This window comes from Corvus cornix, chromosome 3 (assembly GCF_000738735.6).
Source record: "Corvus cornix cornix isolate S_Up_H32 chromosome 3, ASM73873v5, whole genome shotgun sequence".
Classification (NCBI taxonomy): domain Eukaryota; kingdom Metazoa; phylum Chordata; class Aves; order Passeriformes; family Corvidae; genus Corvus; species Corvus cornix.
Window position 1 is genome coordinate 19,360,006 of NC_047056.1, and position 7,211 is coordinate 19,367,216.

Genomic DNA, 7,211 nt, shown 5'->3' on the forward strand with positions numbered 1-7,211 from the left:
GGGTTAAGTAGTTGAAACATCAGTGTGTGTGTGTAGTATGAGGAGCATGCTGTGCTTGTATTGCTGTTCGAATTACTGTCCTGACTACTCTATTCCTATTTATTTAGGCCGTGAAATCTTAGGGCACTGGTTAAATGTAGACTAACAAACAGCATGTTGTTTTGCCCCTTTAGTATGCAGCTGTATTTTTAATGTATCTGAAAGCGTTCTGCAATGAGTCCAAGAAGTAAGGAGAAGGAAAAAAATCTGATAGTTGGGGAAATGAATAAATTGCATGGCAGGAAGGGATGAAAGGTATATCTAAATTTGCTATACTGTCGGTTGCCCAGCTGAAGAATACAAAATCTCAGCAATGTAGTGCCAAAATGAAAAAGTCAGTATTGATGGTGTTTAGTAGCTAAGACACACCTTTCTTTTCCTGTCACTTTCAGTATACAAAAACAATTGTGGTATTTGAGCCATTAAGGCTCTTTTTTTTTTTTATTAGCTTGGAAGGAAAATGTACTTGTTAGTATTATAGGACACAATTTCTCATTAATTATGCTTATTTGCAATATTTTAATTTATCTTGCCATCTTTCATGAGCAGTATCATTTTTTGAGGGTTATTATACGTGAAGAGTTACTAAACAAAGGTGCATCAGTGGTGGGCGGCTTTGGACAAACTCTTCTGCACAGTTATGGCAACAAATCACAACCAATTTTTTTTAAAGCTTATGAATTGTCATTCTCTGCCTCTGAGTTACAAGGTTGGAGGTACAAGATTTCTTTGTGCCAACAAATAAAGCTTGATGCCAGGAACAAAACGAAGAATAAAATATTACACCGTGCAAAAATAGTACTCAAGGTTTGGAGGATTTTGTGTGTTGTTTTTTTGGTTTTTTTTTAAAAGAGAAACAGTCAAGGCATAAGATTTATCCTTTTTTTTCTGTCAGGAAACAAACAAAGAGCTAACTTTATCTTCCCCTGAACAGAGAGGACTACAGGGCTGGCTTCAGGGGAAAGACTAATATTTTTTTTAAAAAGGGACAAAATAGACAGCTACATAGAAACTTGTGAGAGAATAGGAGCTCTGAACAAATATAAATTGAAAAGTGCTGTGTTACAATTTGAATGACAACAAATTTACTGTAATAACTTCTATTTATACCCAAGGAAAATGTTTCTTGGGCTGTTTTTGAGGTATATTAATTATCTTGAATATTAATTATATTAAATGACATTTATTGATTAATGAAATTTAATTAAATTTAAAAAACCAAAACTCAGTCCCACAGCAAAAAACTCTTCATACTGTAGTGGGCCTGAAACAAGTTCTCAGACTTGGCCAGTAGATGATTCTATTGTTTCTGGTAGTTTTCTGTTGTTAGAGGAGTAAGAGGCCCCTTCCCTGCCAGTTTTGCCTTCTACCTGAAGGAGGGGAAGGATGAAACATGCTGGAGTAAGAACTAGAAGAGGGTTATAACTGTTTTCCTGGGCCAAAGCTGTAAAGCATGTGAAGCAGAGAGATGTAACCCATGGAAATCACGGCTTCTCCAAAAACCTAGCCTTACTGTCTGAAAGTGGTCTTCTGAATGAATTAATAGTATGTTAATAACTGTAGAAGATTATAGGCAATATGGAAATACGTTGCAAATTTTGTTAAACTAACGTGTGCTTAAGTTCTAATGCTTATGGTGTTTTACAAGTCTTTCACTGCTAACATGTAACATCTCCAAAAGGAATTTATTACATTTCACAGCCTTAATAAAATGTGATCCCACACCCTTAAAAACATATTCTGTTGCAATTGCTTCTCTTTTTATTTATTTATTTTTTTTGTCTTAATGAAACAAATGGATTACATTGTGACTTAAATGTGAAATGAATATTGAAATGTAAATATGTAGCCATATTTAAGTTTTCCAGAGAAGGTAAATGTCAAGTGTGAGCTTTGTTTTGTTCCTTAGGATAGGCCCTTGCTTGAAGTGCTTGCTGGTTGGGTTCTGTTCTCTCACACTGACTCTACTCAGAAAAAAACAGAAGACTTTAATTTACTTGCAAGCATTTTGATACTTTTTCTCATTTAAAATGGCTTTGCACTTTAAAATTGACTTTAGCTGAAAGCAGTATGTTGCAGAGTAATTTTTATGTTCAGCATGTGTAAATATATATAACATCCAGGAACACTGCTACAGCTGTATGTGCAGAGCTAAGGCTCCTGCACCTGATATTGAAAAATAGTTTTCAGGTATTGTACAGTTACTCTTGGATTTTTGAGTAGGTGAGTTAATCCACGGATGTTTCATTGGTGATTACAAAGAGTCATGTCTGTTTCCTAATTGATTAGATTATTATATGATTATTATGATTATATAACTATCTAATTATTATATATCTAGGTGATTTTGACAGAAGCAGGGATTTTGGCGTGGAAATAAAAATATCAGCTATTTGAAACTTTCCACATCCCCCCTTTATTTCTTTCTCAGTATCGTGGCATTGCCATCATCACCATACCAGAGGATGGCAGAATTGAGGGAAGGTATTCTACACTTGTTTTCGTCATTATTGAGTGTTAAAATTAAATGCTGAATTTGACTCTTTTCTATATTTCTTCCCTCTCCTACCCTTCTTCCAGGGCTCAAGGGTCTGTTTTGTAGACCTTCATGCCAGTTACTGTGGTCTGATAAAAACAAATCTGTCCTCTAATTTGCAGTGGTTTCATATATTGGAATTCAATGGCAGCACTTTGACATAGAATTAATATTTTTATGTTTATGCTTTCAGTATACATCTTGGCATCATTTATTATGAAAAGTTCTTGTCAAGAGCTGTCTGCACAACTGCCACAGTAGAGGTAGGAAGTGCCACAGAAATTGCTATTCAGGCACACAACCTAGTGGTCCATTTATCATGCAAAGCTAGTCATACTCTCACCAAGGCAAACAAAAAAATTTATTTCCCTTCCTACTTTTTAGTTGAACAGTTGAGTCTTTAGCAAATGATTAACTTTCAAAATATGTAGATTTTGAAAAGTTGTTTTCTCCCAGTCAGAAGTATGTTCTGGGGTGCATTCTTCTGTTCCTTAATAGAAAAAAAAAGACCCCTGGCTAGGCTGCATCAATAATATTGTGCATCATTGGTATGATTTAGTGTGGAGATGGATAAGGGAAATCAGTCTGCAAGAGAAAAGCAAACATGAGTACTGTCGGCAACACGGGATCTTCACCCAATGTTTCTAGTGACCAGAACAAGGTAAACAAGTAATAAATAAACAGATCATGTTCTTTTTGGCCTGAGAGATCATCAGTGTTTAGGGTCTTGTGAGACAATTTTGCTAGCAGGAGCCAGATATTTACTGCATGCCATCCAATTTGTTTAAAAAGAAATGAAGGCTCTGTCCATGGACAACAGGAGGCAATTCCCTTCTTCAGGAATCAGAGCCTGTGCCTATCCAACAAGCTGCCAAAACAAATCCAGGCTTGGCTATGTTTCTGGTGCCTGTGTGTTTCTCCTGCTTGTTCTTTGCAGCAGGAACTATTTCTAGTCATTTGGATGTCCACTCAGCTGCTTCACCTGCAGGGACCTTCCAGGCAAGCTCCTTGGCCCATCTTGTTCAGCCTGCTGTAGCCTGGAGGGATGTTCCTTGACGCAGAACTCCCCAAAGAGTTCCACAAACGTGCTCAGGGCTTAGAAAAATCATACTAACAGTATTCTCAGTAGATAGAGAAGCTGCTTTCTATTAATATGTGGGCTAGTGGTGTCTGCCTTTCATTCAATGTGTTGGTGTGACTGGTTTCACATGGGTTTGACTGTTGCTAGCAGAGCTGCTTTATGTATCAGACAGTATTTCAAACATTCCCTTCCTGGGTAATGAACTCACCTGAGTGTGGGAGATCTTCTGCAGAAGATTAAAGTGGCTGTGTAAGGGTTTGGCTCCATTGGGAATGAAAGATCCTTCATCAATATAATCTGTTTATGTTGGTTACACCTCATGATTTTGTTGTGTTTTGGTATTTCTCTCAAGGCCCAGTGTTCTTGCGTATATGTTACTGAATATGAATCTCAGGTTCTTGTTGCTTTAAAAGGACATAGGCACTATAAATGGAGAAAAAAGCTGTGAAAACATGAACCTTAAAATCCAGACATGCATGAAAATACTCCCAAGATTTCTATTTTAAAACTCTTACAATTTTAATCCAATTTTGTAAGTTCTGATTTACAACATAGAAATTCTTGAAATTCATTGGAACGTTCTAGTGAGGTTTCTGCAATGGAGTTCCTAAATGAGTGTGCACAGAGCTGTGCTGCCCCTTTCTTCTTTCATGTGTACGTGAATCGAGCATATTGAACATGCCAGACTCTCAAATAACATAGCTGTGCTAGCAAACTCTCTCGTTTTCTCCATAGAAATACAGTCTATCCAACTGAAGCATCTTGTGCCAATGTGGAGCGCTTTGCCAGTATAAATTGGAAATCTGAAAGAGAGCTTTGCTCATATAAATATGTTGGCAAGACTTGATACAGTCACAACAAAATCTACATTTGCTTTCTTAATGCTAAAATCTGGTTTTGGTTACATTAGTGTCAGTCTAGAGTAACTCTCTGGTTGACCCAAAGGTAAGCTGAAGGCAACAAAAGAGTCTTTTGGACTCACAGTCTTGTGATACCACTGGAACATGGAAATGGCAGAAGGTGCTTTTTTAATATGCAAGTAGAAAGTATCTGTGTGCACAGTGGTTTTGGTGAACTTACCTCTTCTGAGCCTGAGCAGGTAAAATGTAGAAATTTATATGAACACTGGAAACGTGTAATACAGAACTCCCCAACAGAACTGATTGTTGCTTTCTTCCTGCTTTCATACCAGTGGGACTTTGTATGGCTTCCACATTTTGGCTGTTATTTGTCGAGATTGGGGCGTAGGAGCAAGCAATTTTTTGTGCCAATTTACATGATGCCATAAAGCAGCGTTTTCCTTTTTTTCAACACTTATTAGCTCAGCTCCTCAGCTGTGCAGCACCACACCCTGGGGTGAATCTTATAGAGGGATGATTCTGACAGGTTTATATTGGCCTAAATTTATAGCATTTCATTTGGGAAAATTGATATTTTGTTCACATTTCCAGTACAGTGTTGTGACTATTTGACAAGCCCAACCACCAAGACCTTTGGAAGACTGGAGATCAGAGGATATCCTAAAGATACAATTCCACTTTCAGACAGTGCATTAGCAGACACCCCATTTCTTTAAATTGAATGTGCTACATTTTAAATTACTTTAGTGTCACCGCACCAGGTTCTTCCAAAACAGTGGTGCAGCTTGTTTATACATAAATATGTATATAATACTAAGGTAGGATGAAAAGTGTAATGTTGTACTCCAGGTTTTTAAGGTAGTGTTTATGGTGCCTTAGAGTAAAACACTCTGGTGATGCTTTTTCATCATAGACCAGAGGTGGCAGAAGGACATGCACTATGCATCAACACATTTTTCCTACTGATGATTTTATGCTTGAATATAAAAGCAGTGTGCAGAATGACTATGATATATACATTTATAATGTTTTATTTAATTTTGTAAAATTAAATATGTCCCCAAAAAGTAGTTCTGTAACCTCTGATAACAAGTTCTGTATGTACAGTTTTTTCAGTGTGCTGAGGATAAAATCTGTGTCTGGTCCTTACAGTTTTGTTTATTTGGACTTTAAGGACCTATGTATCTTTTTCTGAGTCTGTAACATTGTCCCTTTTCTGTAGTCAGTACAGGCAGTGAGTCTTCTCTGTGGTGTGTAAAGGATCCTGGTTTCAGCTATGGCCTTGAGCTCAGCTATATCCATCTGAAATCTGGATGTCTCAAGTTAGGTGAGTTTAAGCACATCCTAAGTTTCTGCTTTGGTTTTGTATTGTTGGATTCCAGGTCATGGGCATAGCATTATTAGCAGGCCACTCAAAATTATGTCACTCAGAAGTCTGATTGGGTCCCAGTTTGGATCTGTAAACTCTCTTGGTTGGAGCGTGGTGGCTGAGTGGCCACAAAATAGTTAAGAGCCAGTTCTGTCATATCTGAAATGTACCTACGTTTTTCAAATCAGCACCATCAAGCTAGCAATAACAAGGATTTGTTTTGTTTCCTGCAGTAGAGGAACTATGGAATTGGAGTATGAAAAATATGAACAGGTCACAGTAGAAGGGTTATCCAGCAGGTGTTGGATCAGCTCTAAACATATCTAGCTGTAGGGCAGATTTTCCATTACTTATCTGAATGAATTCTCACACGTGAAATCTGCAAAATCAGCCACCTCTGGATAACTGAATGACTCCATTCTAAGTCAATTAACACGGAGAGAATTATGTAGAAAGTCAAATAATTAGATTTTCAGACAATGGGAAACATTGTAGGTTGTGTTTGCATAACATAATCCTTGTTTTCAGAAACAATTGCAAAGGGACCTAGGCATGCAGTATATGAACAAATCTGGTGCAAAGTGTTCTGTGTTGTATGGGTGCAGATTGCTCACTGTTCTCTTGAAATGTGGACTGTATTAAATACCTGTGAATTACAATAAAATTTGATATATACATGACATTAGAACCACATTGGTTTATAAGAACTGACTCAGAAATAATGAAATGTTCTCATTAAGAAGTTCCTTGTTTGGGTTTCTGTGTTTTCCATCAGGCAAAATTTAGCCAATATTTTCAAATTAATTGTGTATTCTTTCAGATTCAAAGGGAATTACTCAGTTGAGTAAATCCTGCTGTAAGTAGATCCTGTCCAAATGAAAGCCAGTATTACGTGAGAACAATTACTTTTCATTGTCCTTTGCCTAAACCATGGGATGTTGGGAAGTTCTGAGTGTTTGAATATGCTAATTATTCTTCCCTTTGGTCTGCGGTAGATGCTGTTTTACTATATAAATTGGCTCAGGAATCTGCATGTTTTTGTGATGTGCTAGTTGCCATCTGCTTTGGAGATATTCCCATGCATTTCTGTTGATGCAACAGCTATAGTGTTTTCAAATGTTGATACTATGAAAATGTAATGTGATTGGGCTTGGACAGGTGCCTTAAACAGACCACCCATCATATTTACTTTGCTGCCAGTCAGAGCAGGCAAACTCTTGGGTAAAATGTTACAGTTCTTTGAACATCCCAGACAGATAGTGAATAATTTGTGACTCATATTTAAAGAGATTTTGATAGTCCTGAAAAAAGTCCTGCTTGAATAAA